The sequence below is a fragment of the Castor canadensis genome, chromosome 12 (genome assembly GCF_047511655.1).
Source record: "Castor canadensis chromosome 12, mCasCan1.hap1v2, whole genome shotgun sequence".
Classification (NCBI taxonomy): Eukaryota; Metazoa; Chordata; class Mammalia; order Rodentia; family Castoridae; genus Castor; species Castor canadensis.
Genome location: NC_133397.1, coordinates 8,899,366 through 8,917,035, shown reverse-complemented (window position 1 = coordinate 8,917,035; position 17,670 = coordinate 8,899,366). Strand labels below are relative to the sequence as shown.

General features: G+C 46.4%; 1 long non-coding RNA gene across 3 annotated transcripts in view; it reads left to right on the top strand.

Moving 5' to 3' along the window:
• Positions 1 to 12,547: 12,547 nt before the first annotated feature.
• The window catches only part of LOC141414759 (uncharacterized), a 99,722-nt gene continuing 94,599 nt past the window's right edge, over positions 12,548 to 17,670 (top strand). For all 3 annotated transcript variants that reach the window (XR_012439597.1, XR_012439596.1, XR_012439598.1), the window contains exon 1: positions 12,548 to 12,684. This is a non-coding gene — a long non-coding RNA (uncharacterized lncRNA). The remainder of the gene's footprint in view (positions 12,685 to 17,670) is intronic.

Sequence of the window (17,670 nt, the reverse complement as noted above, 5' to 3'; positions counted from 1 at the left end):
ACCCGGGCTCCCTTGGTGGCACCCGTGGCCTCAGCTGACCCCTCAGACACCCGCATCACCTCTGTCGGGGCCTCTACACTCGGCTTCTCACGGCTTTGTGCAATTGCTGCGAGTGTTGGCATGGCACCCTCTGCGGCTGGCCCTTCTGGGCATGGCGCTCCCTCTCTGCGCGGCTGGGAGAGACCCGTGAACAGCCACCGCAGACAGAGCTGCCAGGGCTGCAGGGGACAAACTGCTGAGCTCATGGGCCCTGGGAGTTTCTTCTGGATTCTGCCTCAGGATTCTTCACAGGGAGAAGGATTTTCCTGGTGAACAAACTGAGGAGGGAAAAGCTTAACTGTATGAGAGACCTGGGTATTTTAGAGAGAAGGTGGAGGAGGCCACACTAAAGCTCACACGGGGTGGGGGGCAGAGGCCAGCATGGGGGAGAGAGGGATGGGCCAGGGTAGGAGGGGTCTCCAGCTTCATCTTTCAGCACTTGTGTATACAAGAGGGCTGAGTGACTGGGAGCTTCTGGACACACAGTAACTAGACTTTTAGGGAGAAAAGTCCCAGAGTCCCAAAATGGACTGGGTTCTGCCACAGTCCCAATACACAAATCAAGGAGAACTCTCAAGGTGGACAGCAAAGAAAAAAGATTTACTCCAATGTGCTGGCGTTAGGAAGACAGATAAAGAGGTTCAGTGACCCCAAGATCCTCTTCAAGGAGTTTACAAAAAGTCCAAGGTTTTCAAGAATAGGGAGAGAAGGAGGTGTGGAGCACATATAGCTGAAGGAGCAGGTCACCTTGGCCAGGCCTGTGATCTGTCGTTATCACAGTTCTGGTTGGTGGGAGGGGTCATCCCAAAGAAGTTGTCATCACTTGAGGGGAGCAATCTGGTTCCCATGAGATGATGACTCTTACTCCAGGGTAGTTGTCCTCATTTTGGGGTTGGTCTGTCCTGTGAGCCTCTGCTGTTCCTTAGGGGTAGTTTCAGTCCCTTTCCTTGTCATAAAGATGTTTATCCATCAATCCTGTCCTTCCTGGAATCCAAGGTGGCTTCAGGAGAGAGAGACTTAAGAGGAAAAAATTAAAGAAGGAAAAGTAGAGGCAGAGTGCAGCAAAATGGAGTTGGTTAGGCCAATGCCCTGTGGCCTTCTTCACCATCAGTCTGAAATCAGGGGTGCGGGGGTGGGGCTCTGTGTCCCCTCTGTTCTTCCTTCTGCAGCTGGGATGAGACCCACTGGCATTTCGTGACTTAAACTTCCCTTGTGAATTGAGCTTCCACAGGGAGAACAGCAGATGGGGGTGGGGGAGGGGAGGATGCTGTGGGCAAGGCTGGGGCAGCTTTCCTGGGTGTTGTCCTCTTTGAGGTGTCTGTGGCTGGCAAAGCAAGGGCAGGTCCCCTCCAGGCCTGAGGAGCAGCAGCTCTGACTTTCTTGAAACACAGGAGATCTTGGAGGACCGTGTTTAGAAAGGGTCAAAGCTGCTGTCTGGGAAGTCCTTGTCAGGCCAACTGTGGGCTGGGACACTGAGCAGCTAGGGTCAGCTATTCAGGTTGCTCAGTCTCAGCCGAGGTCCCTTGGTTACATGCGCACTGACAGGGAGCAGGGCAAAACAGGCTAGCAAGGGTATCTATCATAAACCCTCATGACAGACCAAGTTCCTGATATATGTCGAGGCTGAAATTTCCATGGAGGCTGGTTTCTAAAAGTTAAAATTTAATTTAAAACTATTTCAGATCAATGGGTAACAGAGGGATGGGTTGATATGTGACAAAGCAAATATGAAACATTACTGTAAGAGCTAGCAATGGTTTATTGGTGAGTGTTCACTGGTCCATTCTTTTAATTCTCCCATTTTTGGAAAATTTCAAAAGAGAGTGTTGGGGGCGGGAAGGAGTTCATCTGCAGGCCAGGTGGAGCGCCTTCTTCTCTCCTCCTTGGGCCCTGAGGAGTGTCCAGATGCATTCTGGGCCTGCCTCACTGCCCTGGCCTGGGGATGGGGACAGCAGGTTCTAGTCCCTGCCCTGCCAGTGGCTTTTTGTGTATCCTTGAGGGAGTCCTCCATCCCCCACATTTTGTGATTTAACTTTGTAACACTTCCCAGGGAATGACAAGAATGCCTGGATTTGGGGTGGCTCCAGTTGTACTTTAGTACTTTTTTCTCAACCTCATGATGGTTTGATGAGTTCAGAATGCTCAAATAGGCATAGCAGTGCTCACATAGGCACAGAAAACTATTTAGCAGAGAGAGAGAGAGAGAGAGAGAGAGAGAGAGAGAGAGAGAGAGAGAGAATTGTGGAGTGGAGTGAGTGGGTGAAGTAAATGTATATTTTAATTGTCCCTTTTTTCCCTTAAATCTCTCCATCCTGAATAAAAAATTTGGCTTAATACCATCTTTGTCCTCCCACCCCTCAGGCATACACCTTGAAATCTTTATACAAGATGGTGACAGTCAAAGAAAGGATTCTGGGCCTCCACCCACACTACCCTGTGTCCTTACCTAGTCCCCAGGAAGTTTTTGGTTCATGCTACAGAGTTTTGTTTGTTTTACTTTGTGGTTCTGGGGGGTCAAACCCAGGCTCTCATGCATGTTGGGCAAATGCTGTACTACTGAGATCCATCCCAGCCTACTTCCTAGTCCATTAGGACAGGGATATTAAAGTTTTAAGGCTATTTATCTATGGAAGAATGAATCCCGCCTTCCACATGAGTGCAGGTCCAAGCTTCTTCACTCTCAGACAGTCACTTTCATCTTACTACTTATTATATAAAAGGGTTTTTTTTGAGGCCAGGTCTTCCTTTGCATCTCAAGCTAGCCTCGAGCTCCCTGGTATTGGTATTAGAGGTGTGGGCCACTACAAGTTTTTTTTAAGTAGAGAATGAAAAGAGTTGGAGTATGGCTCAAGTGGTAGAGCACCTGCATAACAAGCATGAGGCCCCAAGTTCAAATCCCAATACTAGCACAAAACAAAACAAAACAAAAAAACCCCGACAGTTTCATGTTTTTCTTTGTATTTATACATCTCATTTTAACTAGTTTCTTAGAGATAATGGTACCATTTTCCTATTCTTGGGCATGCTATTTTTTTGTTTGTTTTGTTTTGTTTTTTCAGATTTATTATTAGCTGTGTTGAATAGCTTTGTGCCTCTGCTTCTTTCTGTAGCATTGCTGCAGCAGGACACAGTCCCAGACTGGGACACTGAGGAGAGGGAATGACTTTTAATACACAGAGCCCTGTGCTCAGAGTCTCTCAGCAGGTCAGTGGATCAACTCCACTCTAGTCTTGGAGTTGGAAGCTATGTGGTGTGTTGGTAGCCCTCAGACCACTTCCAGCCTCGAGCACTGGCCAGGGGACTTGGAGGACACAGCCTGTAGTGATACGGCTGTAAATGAAACAACAGAAGGAAGAGGCACGTGGGGGTGGGGTCCAGAGGAAACCAGCTGGGAGTTTCCAAGAGTCCTTGGCTGAATTCCCTCAGGAGCTTGTACCACTGTGAGTGTGGAATACAGGTAGGGAAGCTTCCTAGAGACTCAGCACCCAGCATTTTCCTTTGAGGCTGGTCACGCAGGCACCCACTGCCTGGCATATACCCAAATTCCACATTCCCAGAAGGAAGCAGGTGTTCAGCCTAAGTCATAGTGTTGGCACACACAGTTTAGGAACAGTGGGCCTCTCTTATCAGGAAGTGGGGCAATCCTTCTCAAGTTCAAATTCCCAGACATCAGCCAAGGGCCAGCCTTTCTAGCAGGCAAGGTCTCCTGATAAAGAAAGCAGTCTCACATCGCCGCTGGGGAGGAGCTTCTGTACGACTGCATGACCGCAGCAAGGCCTCCATCGCAGCCTACCCATGGCTGGAGTGCCCTGCCACCCCTGCAAAGGACAGAGTGCCCTCAGAGGGGATGATATTTTACACACTTCCTCTTAGCAGATTACTTCAAACGTTTTCATGAAGCACACTGAGATGCCTTTCACTGTAGTGTTTCAGTGTCTGTGACAGGTTTCCAAGGTGGACTTGAACAGATGGCCTTAAATTACCAAAACTTTTCTGTCCTAGCTGTTTTTCTACCTTTTTTGCATACAAGGCAAAGGTTCGTGCTTCCCATGCATGCAGTCCAAGACTCGGCACAGGTTTTAGAAGAAGGGTCACCGTGAACGAGGAGGCCAGGCAGGTCCGTGCCAGGACTGCCCACACTGACGTCCAAGGTCAGGCGGCTGCGAGGGCGTCGCCCCACGTCTCGAAGCTCGTGTTCTCCTCCGTCTCCATGGCGCACGCTGAGGTGCACGAATGTTTTAAAGGGTTTGCAGGAAGCTGGCCTTCCCTCCGCTTCAGGTGGGAGCCAGAGGGGCCGGGAAGGGCCCTGTTTCCACCCGCGGGGGCAGGCCTTCCCGAAACTGGGTTAATTCTTTGTAGAATTGTGAACACTGAATTTATTTAAAAAAAGAAATAAATAAAAAGCAAACAAAAAAAAGAAAAAAACCACAGAAAACAACTTACATGTACATAGCTCTTGAAGTGAGTGAAGGGGCTGTGTTGTTTTGCTTTATTTTGGGCTTTTAGTTTTTGTAGAGGAGATTTGAGATGGTACTCTTTTCTAATCAAAAATAAAGTTTTGTAGTGGGACTAGAAATTACTCACGGATACCCCCACTCACCCACCCTGATGCCATCTGGTGTCCTTCTGGTGAAGATGCCCCATGAACTGCAGTGTGAGCCTGCGAGCGCAGGACCCCTACCCTAGTGACCATGGCAAGCTTCAGGAAGTCACCAGGTGTGCCGGGTGCCAGCAAGGTCTGGAAGCCAGGAAACAAGGAGGGGCCTCAGGTTTTCACCTACAGTGTGATAGACAAGAGCAGGTGGCTTCCTACTCCGTCCCTGGGGAGTTCAGGACTCAAGAGCTGGAACCTGAGCTCCTGCCCACCTGCTCCAGGTAACTGTAAACGCCAGGTATAAGGAAGGGCTCTGTCCTTGGTCCTCCCTCACCACACTCTGGGCCTCACGACGGTGCTGCATAAGAAAGTCTTCCCCCTGGCCCCCCAGCCTGGTCAGTGGTCAGCGAGTTGGAGGAGGATCCACAGGAGTGTGTAAATGTGAAATGAAATGTCTTGGTTGTACCTGTTTGTGGTTTAGCTTTGTATTTAAGCAAACAAACGAAGAGGAAATAAACTTGAAGATTATTTGTCATCATAAAAATGAAACAGAAATTAAAATATTTTTTGCCCGGCGAGGCCAAAAAAAAAAAAAAAAGAAAGCAGTCTCAGGCCTGCTGTGTTAGGTCTGCTCTGCACCTGTGGTTGAAAACAGTTCTTAAAGGGAAAATCATGTAGGCATAGAATGATACATCGGCTTTGTTATAATTGTAATTCTTTAATTTCAGCAAATGCTTTCTGAATGGAGTTGATTTATGTTCTTGGCTTTCCAGCTGGCCAGCTGTGTCCCTGTGGAACCCAAGGGCATCACATCTTCTTCTATTAGTCCTGGATCTGGTGAGACTTGCAGAGGCCAGAAGGCTACTTGTCCCAAGCGGCACAATTCCAGGCATGGGAAATTCCATCAGAAAAGTCTCCCAGCCCATTCGTAAGGGTGAAGGGTGAAGGAGGAATGTGCTCTGGAAACCTCCTCAGTCCTGTATGGAATGAACATAGCTCAGGAGTAGCTACCATTACAGCTGATGGGAAGAGGGTACCTGATTCTAGCCAATTAGCTCCAGAGTGAAGGCCCACTGCCTCCTGGGAGCCAAGCTTGAGGACCAGGACAGGCTGGCGTCTAGGTGGACCTGAAAGGATGGCTGGGGCAGGAAGTACTCCAGCTCTGAGGAGGAAGTGTGTGCCAAACCTCAAATCTTCATGACTTATTCTTCTTTGCAACATGAATAGATGGAGGACATCATTAAGAGGAGTGAAATAAGCCAGGCACAGAATGACAAATGCAACTGCTCTTATTTATGTGCAGTCTAAAGCTGCTGGGCTCACAGACGTAGACAGCAGAAGGTAGTTGCTAGGGCTAAGGATGGGGTAAGGCAGATTGATTGGAGGGCACCAAGCCTCACTGAGACAGAAGGAACAGCTTTTTTTTTTTTTTTTTCCAATTTTTATTTTATTTTGTTTTATTTTTTAAATGTATTTTTTTTTCATTTTTCTTTTATTATTCATATGTGCATACAAGGCTTGGTTCATTTCTCCCCCCTGCCCCCACCCCCTCCCTTACCACTCACTCCAGCCCCTCTCACTCACCCCCCTCAATACCCAGCAGAAACTATTTTGCCCTTATCTCTAATTTTGTTGTAGAGAGAGTATAAGCAATAATAGGAAGGAACAAGGGGTTTTGCTGGTTGAGATAAGGATAGCTATACAGGGAGTTGACTCACATTGATTTCCTGTGCGTGGGTGTTACCTTCTAGGTTAATTCTTTTTGATCTAACCTTTTCTCTAGTACCTGGTCCCCTTTTCCTATTGGCCTCAGTTGCTTTTAAGGTATCTGCTTTAGTTTCTCTGCGTTAAGGGCAACAAATGCTAGCTAGTTTTTTAGGTGTCTTACCTATCCTCACCCCTCCCTTGTGTGCTCTCGCTTTTATCATGTGCTCAAAGTCCAATCCCCTTGTTGTGTTTGCCCTTGATCTAATGTCCACATATGAGGGAGAACATACGATTTTTGGTCTTGTGGGCCAGGCTAACCTCACTCAGAATGATGTTCTCCAATTCCATCCATTTACCAGCGAATGATAACATTTCGTTCTTCTTCATGGCTGCATAAAATTCCATTGTGTATAGATACCACATTTTCTTAATCCATTCATCAGTGCTGGGGCATCTTGGCTGTTTCCATAACTTGGCTATTGTGAATAGTGCCGCAATAAACATGGATGTGCAGGTGCCTCTGGAGTAACAGTCTTTTGGGTATATCCCCAAGAGTGGTATTGCTGGATCAAATGGTAGATCGATGTCCAGCTTTTTAAGTAGCCTCCAAATTTTTTTCCAGAGTGGTTGTACTAGTTTACATTCCCACCAGCAGTGTAAGAGGGTTCCTTTTTCTCCGCATCCTCGCCAACACCTGTTGTTGGTGGTGTTGCTGATGATGGCTATTCTAACAGGGGTGAGGTGGAATCTTAGTGTGGTTTTAATTTGCATTAAGGAACAGCTTTTCATTCTTTGGGATTTGTCACACAACTTGGCGAATACATTAAATAGTGCACTGTAATTTCAAAATTGCCAAGAGAATAAATCTCAAATGTTCTCACCACAATGAATGATAAGCATTTGAGGCGATGGATGTGTTAATTAGCTTGATTTAATTATTTAACATTCTATTCTTGATCTCAACATCACCTTCTACCCATAAGTATATACAATTATCCTTTGTCAATTTACATTAAAAAGATAGATACAAAATTAAAACAAAGCAGCACTTTATAATTTAAAGCAAGAACAACATCTAGTTTGCTCACAAATGTGCAGGGAAGGTTTGATGGACTACATCTCTGATCTATCCAGCATCAGCCAGGGCGGCCATTGGAAGATGGCTGAGCTCACAAGGATGGAGATGGATGCTGGCTGTCAACTGAGCTGGGCTGTCCACCAGCTGGGGCCTCTTATGTGTCTTGGGCTTCCCTGAAAAATGGTGGGTGGATTTCAAGGACAAGCATCTGGGAAAAAGGGAGCCATGCTAAAACTGTATCACCTTTTCTAACCAAACTACACTTTATCAGAAACACTGGCCCTTACTCAAGGGAGGGGAAATTAAAACCTATCTTCCACTGGCAAGGTGTCAAGAAGTTTGTAGACATGCTTTAAAACCTCTACAACCATGGCGTATTATCTGTTTACCATACCAGGCATCTACTCTGCAGAAAACCCCATCCAAATGTGAAAAGTTATTTAAGAATATTCTCTACAGCATTATTTGTATTAGTAAAGAAAAAGAGGAACATTTTAAATGCCCATCAGCAGGAGATTGGCGGAATTAGAACACCTAGTACTGTAAAGATGTCATCTGTATGATATTAAGTGAAATAAGTAATGAACGAAGCAACAAGACACGTTGTAAAGCAGGATTCTTTTTTGTCTTTATGCGTGTGTGGTGACTATAAGGAAAGGGCTGAGGGGACTAGCACCCATCTGTTCTAGAGGGTGCCTTTGCGAGTAGAATTATGGGGTATGGGGGATCTTCCAATTTCTGCTTCTTTTTATGGTCTTTGAATATTTTCAAAAGCATATACTATTTCATAATTAAGAATATTCTCTGTCCAGATTAACCAATTTTTATCAAGTTTTTATTTTGCTCACTTTTTTTTTTTTTCTGGACAGGGTCTTGCCATGTAGCCCAGTCCCCTAACTTTCAATCCTCCTGGATTCACCTCCTTCTTTTTTATTTTATTTTATTTTATTTATTTTTTTTCTCTTTTATTATTCATATGTGCATACAAGGCTTGGGTCATTTCTCCCCTCTGCCCCCACCCCCTCCCTTACCACCCACTCCACCCCCTCCCTCTCCCCCCCCACCCCCTCAATACCCAGAAGAAACTATTTTGCCCATATTTCTAATTTTGTTGTAGAGAGAGTATAAGCAATAATAGGAAGGAACAAGGGTTTTTGCTGGTTGAGATAAGGATAGCTATACAGGGCATTGACTCACATTGATTTCCTGTGCATGTGTGTTACCTTCTAGGTTAATTCTTTTTGATCTAACCTTTTCTCTAGTTCCTGTTCCCCTTTTCCTATTGGCCTCAGTTGCTTTTAAGGCATCTGCTTTAGTTTCTCTGCATTAAGGGCAACAAATGCTAGCTAATTTTTTAGGTGTCTTACCTATCCTCACCCCTCCCTTGTGTGCTCTTGCTTTTATCATGTGCTCATAGTCCAATCCCCTTGTTGTGTTTGCCCTTGATCTAATGTCCACATATGAGGGAGAACATATGATTTTTGGTCTTTTGGGCCAGGCTAACCTCACTCAGAATGATGTTCTCCAATTCCATCCATTTACCAGCGAATGATAACATTTCGTTCTTCTTCATGGCTGCATAAAATTCCATTGTGCATAGATACCACATTTTCTTAATCCATTCGTCAGTGGTGGGGCATCTTGGCTGTTTCCATAACTTGGCTATTGTGAATAGTGCTGCAATAAACATGGGTGTGCAGGTGCCTCTGGAGTAACCTGTGTCACAGTCTTTTGGGTATATCCCCAAGAGTGGTATTGCTGGATCAAATGGTAGATCGATGTCTAGCTTTTTAAGTAGCCTCCAAATGTTTTTCCAGAGTGGTTGTACTAGTTTACATTCCCACCAACAGTGTAAGAGGGTTCCTTTTTCCCGCATCCTCGCCAACACCTGTTGTTGGTGGTGTTGCTGATGATGGCTATTCTAACAGGGGTGAGGTGGAATCTTAGTGTGGTTTTAATTTGCATTTCCTTTATTGCTAGAGATGGTGAGCATTTTTTCATGTGTTTTTTGGCCATTTGAATTTCTTCTTTTGAGAAAGTTCTGTTTAGTTCACTTGCCCATTTCTTTATTGGTTCATTAGTTTTGGGAGAATTTAGTTTTTTAAGTTCCCTATATATTCTGGTTATCAGTCCTTTGTCTGATGTATAGTTGGCAAATATTTTCTCCCACTCTGTGGGTGTTCTCTTCAGTTTAGAGACCATTTCTTTTGATGAACAGAAGCTTTTTAGTTTTATGAGGTCCCATTTATCTTATGCTATCTCTTAGTTGCTGTGCTGCTGGGGTTCCATTGAGAAAATTCTTGCCTGTACCTACTAACTCCAGAGTATTTCCTACTTTTTCCTGTATCAACTTTAGAGTTTGTGGTCTGATATTAAGATCCTTGATCCATTTTGAGTTAATCTTGGTATAGGGTGATATACATGGATCTAGTTTCAGTTTTTTGCAGACTGCTAACCAGTTTTCCCAGCAGTTTTTGTTGAAGAGACTGCTATTTCTCCATCGTATATCTTTAGCTCCTTTGTCAAAGACAAGTTGCTTATAGTTGTGTGGCTTCATATCTGGATCCTCTATTCTGTTCCACTGGTCTTCATGTCTGTTTTTGTGCCAGTACCATGCTGTTTTTATTGTTATTGCTTTGTAATATAGTTTGAAGTCAGGTATTGTGATACCTCCTGCATTGTTCTTTTGACTGAGTATTGCCTTGGCTATTCGTGGCCTCTTGTGTTTCCATATAAATTTAATAGTAGATTTTTCGATCTCTTTGATGAATGTCATTGGAATTTTGATGGGAATTGCATTAAACATGTAGATTACTTTGGGGAGTATCGACATTTTTACTATGTTGATTCTACCAATCCATGAGCATGGGAGATCTCTCCACTTTCTATAGTCTTCCTCAATCTCTTTCTTCAGAAGTGTATAGTTTTCCTTGTAGAGGTCTTTCACATCTTTTGTTAGGTTTACACCTAGGTATTTGATTTTTTTGAGGCTATTGTAAATGTAATTGTTTTCATATATTCTTTTTCAGTTTGCTCATTGTTAGTGTATAGAAATGCTAATGATTTTTCTATGTTGATTTTATCTCCCCCTTCTTGAGATTACATGAACGCACCACCACGCTTGGCTGTTGTGAGGTCCTTTAAAAAATTTTCTGTACGAGTTAAAACTAAACTTCTTTAAGAGAATTATGTTAAATTCTAAGAAATGGCCCTTGGGGGTAGTGGAGAGAGCCCTGAGTCGTAGTCTGGGCTCTGAACCTGACCTTGGGCTCACTGGGAAGGGATTATCCAACAGATATAACTAACCTCCTCGCATCTCTTTTGATTATGGGTTCCTTTGCTAGGGATGCAGTACCAAAATGCCACAAGCTGGGTGGCTTAAATGATGTTCTCCTCTCATGGTTTTGGAAGCCAGAAGTTCAAAATCAAGGTGCCAATGGGGTTCCTTCCTTTTGAGGCTGGCAGGGGAGGGGGGTGGAAGGGGTGGAGGGAGAGTCTGTTCCAGGCCTCTCTCCAGTTTCCAGGCCATCTTTGCTTGCAGAAACAACACCCTGCTCTACATCTTCTTGTGTCAGTCATGTTTGTGTCCAATTTTCCCCGTTTCATGAAGACACACTCACATACTCACATTGGGTTGTAGCACTTACTTCAACGTGACCTCTTTTTTTTTTTTTTTTCTCGGCACTGGGGTTTGCACTCAGGGCCTCATGCTTGCTAGGCAGGCGCTCTTACTGCTTGAGCCACTCTGCCAGCCCTTTTTATGCGTGATGTCCTCTTAAGTGATCCCATCTGTAACCATCCTGTTTCTAAATAAGGTCACATTCTGGGGGACTTCAGATTAAATTTTGGGGGACCACAATTCAACCCATACCAGATTACATGAATTCAAACCCCACCTGGGCTACATTATAGATAAAACCATCTTGTAATCACTCCTACTTTGACATGTGTCATCTTTAATCTTCACCTCATCTTGGGTGAACAGTATCCATGCCATCTTTTCGATGAGAAACCAAACACAAGCTTCAGGGTTGAGTGACTTGTTCCAGGCACAGGCAGGGGTGGAAAGCCTGGCAAGGAGTCCAATCCTGCCGACTTCAAAGCCTGCTCTTTATTCCTGCTTCAGGGCTGGGGCACTGCTGACCTTCACTGCACTGCTCCTACTTTCCCCCAGGACCTTCCCTGATCATTTCAGCAATCAGATGCTCCATACTTTCAGTCCAGTTGAGGCTCTGGGAGATGACTTTAAAATTCCCTGGTAGACCACTACATTAAAAATAGCAGCTGTGTCACACTTGCAGTTGGAAGTGTATGCACAGGTATTGTCTCACTGAAGTGCTCTGACTGCCTTTTGAGCTGGAGCTGGTCACGTGTGATGTAGAGACAGAGACTGGGGCTCAGGAAGACCACGTCCCACCCACCTGATCCCCAGGCAAGGAACATGCTGCCATTCTGACAGCGCTTCCTGATCTTATTTGCAAAGGAAAATCATCCTGGGAAAATAACAGTTTTACTTTGGCTGTGAGAAAGAGTCGGGGAAATTTTCTATTTTTTGTGGGAGGGTGGGTGATTCCTGGGGTTTGAACTCGGGGCCTCCACTTGAATCACTCCACCAGCCCTTTTTGTGTTGGGTATTTTCAAGATAGGGTCTCAAGAACTATTTGCCTGGGCTGGTTCAAACCCCTCTGCTTCCTGAGTAGCTAGGATTCTAGGCACGAGCCACTGGCATCTGGCAAGTTGGGAAAATTTTAAGCATTGGAAAACACATTTTGGGTCATGGTCTTTTTTTAAAAATTTTTTTTTTTATTCATTCATTCATATGTGCATACATTGTTTGAGCCACCTCTCCTCCCCACCCCCAACCCTTTCCCTCTCCCCCCTGGCATGGTCTTCATTTTCTTTATTCTGCAACTTCTCACTGCTGGTCAACTGCCTGCATTTTAGAAGGAAACATTTCTCAGGGATTCTATTTCTGAAGATCATAATTGGGTTGGGGAGTCTGACTTGGCAGTGGTTGCAGTACACCCTTGAGGCAGCAGGGAGCAGTCTGTAGCTTTGTATCCTCCAGCGGCCCAAGACTCTGGTTCTGCCATCCTATGTGCTTTGCTGTAACCATTTCTGATGCAAGACAGAAAACAAGTGCAACAACCAGACAAGATGTCTGTGAAGGACCAGCAGTGGGCTTGGTGACATGAAGGCACCAGCAGTGGACCTGGAGAAACAGGAGCTCAGAGAGCCCTTCTTGACAGTGAATCCAGCCAAGCAGGTGATTCCACATGTTTGCCAACACGTAGGCCCAGGAATCAGCCAACCAGAAGGAATGCTGGGGCCTCTGGCTGTGCAGGTGTGGGGAGGTCTTGGGGTGCCAGGGCTCATAAGTTGGAGTGGAGGGGTATCAGTGAGGATGAGATGAGGCAGCTCTCCTGTGGCTCCCAGCACAGTACCAGCATTTGGTGAAAGCCACATGAAGTCATCATTACCACACGTGCTTCGTGTGCTCAGATCCCACTCAGCCACCTGCCTTCTGTGGCCAGAGAGGGCTGCAGTGAACCCGGGAGGGCTTGGCAGATGGCTGGGCCTGGGGCTGGGAAGCAGAGGAGGGTACAGCATTCCAGCCAAGGCGACAGCATAGGCAGAGGAGGGGTGAGGCTGGCACACTTGGAAGTACTGCTGTGTCTGGAGCACAGGTGACTGGAGGCTGGGAAAGGAGGGAGGAACTCAGGGACATCTGGGGCAACAGGTGGAAACTTGGTGTGTTAGGCAGTGTGGGTGTCCTTAATGGATCTGTTGAGGCTGGCACTCCTGTGTATACCTCTTATAACTTGAGGACCATGAAGGCAGAGGTCAGGACAGTCTGGGGCTAAGGCTGTCAGAGGAGCTTGTGTCTGTCAGAGACAAGATTGATGCCTACAGCCTCGGCTTCTCTCCTGGAAGCAAGGCAGAGGCTGACCCCAGCGGGAGGAGGCCCTCTCGGGTCGGGCAGAAACCTGACGCTGTGCTGCACCTGTGGCTGAGCGGGGAGGGGTGGCGGCCATGAGAACACTTGCCTGGTCCACGGTGGAATCCGAGTCCCTCTCACTCCATCCTTGGAGAATGGAGGTCAGCCTCCTGACTGCCCCTGCTGAGTAAGGACAGGATGAGAAAGTGGCTGCCAGGGGCCTCTGCAAACTTTGAAGCGCAGTGCTCATCTGTGCCTCAGTTGTTCATGACTCAGGCTGTCACTGTGCTCTGCTCTCTCGGGTCTCCAGATTGCCATCCCTGGGTCTGGGGACTCCACAGCCTCCATCCTCTCTCTCTCTACCCTGTTGCTTCTGCTTCTCTGAGAACCTTGAGGACTACAGAGGAGGGCTGTGACTTCTCTTTTACTGGCGAGGAATCTGAAGTTGGGAGAGGTCAGGTGGAGGAGTGAGAGCTCACCCAGCCTCCCCCACCTGAGCCTTTGCTTACTGTGCTTTAGTGGCTTTCACAGGTGTGGGCTGTGCTCTGCCTCTGCCATCTCCCCGTGAAGGGCCTGTGCCCAGGTGCCACCATGAACACTGTCACCTCCAAGTATAAGGACTGGGAGCTAGAGAAGGAGGAGGTCTCCATCCTTGGTTTTCAGAGATACCGGAGCTCCAGGAGCGGGCCATGTTCTCAAATGTACCGGGCAGGGAGGCTGGGATGAACTTAGCCCTGGCCCCAAAGGCCGCTTCGCGAGTGCAGGGCACGGTCTTGTCCTACCTGCATATTAACACCATACGTGCTGAGTTTATGCTCGGGCATTTCGTCTTCATTGCAACCTGTGAAGTGCATACTCTCAGGGCCCTGTGTATAGATGAAAAACCAGAGGTCCAGGGGGTCGATGCGTCTTGCCTAAGGTCTCGAAGCTAGAAAGTTGTGCAGCTTGCATTCAGTGCACATTGCACGTTTCTAGGGCCGAGTTTCTTCTCCCACTCTTTCTGCCTCACCCAGGTGGAGTCGTCCTTCCTTCCCCGCTAACCAAGGGAGGCAGGAGGCATTGTTGAATGAAAACACCTGGCCGTGATTTTGAGGAGGAAGTGATACGGAGAGAAAACTTTGGGGCTGTAAAATGAAAATTGGTGGAAATGTATTTTGTTTACGGATGGAACTTTCACAATTCCCTGCCTGTCCTTTGCCAATATTAGCCCTGCCTGATTATTACTGCAAAGGCCGAGGGCTGCCTCCTAAACAAACATATTGGTTCCACAAGCCGTGGGGAATCCGTCAATCAGGAGGGGCCCCGGAGACTCCACAAAGCAGCCCAGTTCTGGGGATGCAGTTGCACAGTTGAGGGACACTGTTTGCTCCGGGATTCTCAACTCTAATCATCCGTTTGAATTTTGAGTCCCTGCTTGTGAGAGTGATTCTGCCTGGCGGGAGTGCGTGTGCCTTTGCATTTGCACTTACCCCTTGTGAATTCTCCCGGGAGAGGGTATGAGCCTGGGAGGCCTCTTGCATCCTACATTGAGGCTGAAATTCACTGAGTGCCCATCAATGCACAAAGGTGATCAGCACTTAGGAGGTAGGCCTGATGAGAGCTCCTTCCCCTCACTAGCCTCAAAATTCTGCAAGAGGCTTTGCTGGCAGAGGGCGGTGGTCGTGGCTGGCTGCAGCATAGTCTGAGCGCAAGCAGCCTGTAGGGTGGATGGGTCAGAACCCCCATCTCACTCCTTCAGGGCTTTCCCTCTCTTTCGATCCTCTCCCTGTGTACAAAGAGAATAGTAACAGTCACCCCCTAGGCTTTTGGTAAACGTGAAACGCTGTAGATTACATGTGCTGTTCTTGATGAAGTGCTGGCGTTGGAAGAATGGTAGCAAATACAGTGGTGATGGGGTTGAAGCTCCCAGACAGAGCTGTCCCCAGGAATGTGTGGTGGCACTGCCCCCTGCCATTGGTGATGAGGGGACTTGGCTTACATGGTAGGCTCGCTCCAAACTGGCCTGGTGCTCCTGATTATCAGGAGGGCTCCCGTCACCTTTGCAGCTGCAGCTCATCCTCGGGGGTTTTTTTCTCTGGAAATCTTGTTTATCTCAGTTTGCCTGAAGCATGACTGCTTCTCACTGTCTCAATTAATACACAGATTGTAATTATTAAAGCCTTGGATTTAAAAAATGTTTTTTATTGTGCTAAGAAAATGTAAAGTGAGTCCCACTCTTACTGTATGCTTAACTACAGGTAATAACTTGACTTCATCTTCATCTTGTATAACTGAAACTTGAGCAGCAGCTCCCTGGTTCCCTTCTCCCAGGTCCTGACAACCACCATTCTGCTTTCTGCTTCTGACTTGCACTGTTAGGAACCTCCTGGAAATGGAAGCAGGCACATTGTCCTTCTGTGATGGCTGACTTCACTTACCCAGTGCCCCCAGGTTCATCCGCATCGGAGCTATGGTGGGATTGCTTTTTGAGTGATGCTCCTCATTTCCTTATACTTTCATCTACTGAGGGACACTTGGGTTGCTCCCATTCCTTGGCTATTGTGAACAATGCTGCCATGAGCATAGGAGGGCAGTTATTTCTTCGAGACCCTGATTTCAGTTCTTTTGGATGAATGCCTGTAGAAGAACCACTGGATCATACGGCTGCTCTATTAATTCTTTCTTGAAGGACCTCTGCACTGTTTTCCATAATGGCTGTGCCATGTTACCTTCCCAGCAACAGTGCAGAAGTGTTCTAATATCTCCATATCCTTGCAAGTACAATACTTATCTCTTTTTTTTTTTTTCTTTTTTGGTGGTATGGGGGCTTGAACTCAGAGCCTCATGTATGCCAAGCAGGCACTTTACCACTTGAGCCAATCCACCAGCCCTTTTTTGTGTTGGGTATTTTCAAGATATAGTGTCCCAAACTGTTTGCTTGGACTGGCTTTGAACTTTGATCCTCCTGATCTCTGCCTCCTGAATAGCTAGGATTATAGTGTGTGCTACCTGTGCCCTGCTATCTTTTGCATTTTGATGATAGCCATCTTAACACGAGTGAGGTTGTTCATCTCTTTGTGACTCTGAACTGCATTTCCCTCATGCTCAGTAATGTCAGTTTCTTTTCTTATACCTGATGGCCATCTGGATGTCTTCTTTAGAGACTCGTCTATTCAAATCCTTTGCCTAGTTTTAAATTGGGTTGTTAGGTTTTTTTCCCATTGAATTGTAGAGGTTCCTTATATATTTTGGATGTTAATCCTTTATGAGAGGTATAGTTTGCAAATATCTTCCCCCATCCCATAGGTTTCCTTTTCACTCTATTGTTTGCTTTGCTCTGCAGAATATTTTCCCATGCAAAAGGATGTAATTGGAGCCTTTTTCTCCACCACACACAAAAATCAACTCAAAATGGATTAAAGACTTAAATGTTAGACCTGAAACTGTAAAACTAGAAGAAAACAGGGGGGGAAACTTTCATGACATTGACCCTGGCAATGATTTCTTGATAGACCCCAAAAGTATGAGTGACAAAAGCAAAACTAAACAAGTGAGACTGCATCAAGGACTTGGGTTTTATTTCATCCAGTGCATGATCGTTTTTCCCAGGAGCCAAGACTGAACTTTCTCCAACCTCATGATGGCACCTGTCCCTTACCTGTGCTCCAGCTCTGCCAAGCTGGCCCCACCTCCCCACTCTATGCCTCTTTTATCTGGAACTCTCTGATCTGTGTTTGGCTCTTACTTGTCTCCCATCCAAGTACTAACCAGGCCCGACCCTGCTTAGCTTCCGAGATCAGACGAGATCAGGGTGGTATGGCCGTAGACTCTTACTTGTCATTCAGATCTCAGCTCGAGCATCATCCTTTTTAAATGACTTTGTAATAACTGGCTCCCCATCCGGACCTCTGATCTCTTCTTCAGAGCATTGGTCACTCTCAGACTTTTTTGTTAGTTTTTCACACCAGAAGTAAAAAGCCATATGTGCATCTCCAGGTAGGGTGGGACCTGCTATGTGGTAGGTTCTCAGTAAACAGTTGTGAGGGGAAGGAAGGAAGGACAGCAGGAAGAAGGAAGAAGGAGGCACAACAGGGAGAATGGGAGGGAAAAAGAGAAAGAGAAATAAAGGAAGGAAGGAAGACAAGAAGGAAAGAAGGAAGGGAGGCAGGAAGGAAGGAAAGAAGACAGGAAGACAGGAAGGAAGGAAGGCAAGAAGGAAGGAAGACAGGAAGGAAGGCAGGAAGGAAGGAAGGAAGACAGGAAGACAGGAAGGAAGGAAGGCAGGAAGGAAGGAAGGCAGGAAGGAAGGAAGGAAGGAAGGCAGGAAGGAAGAAA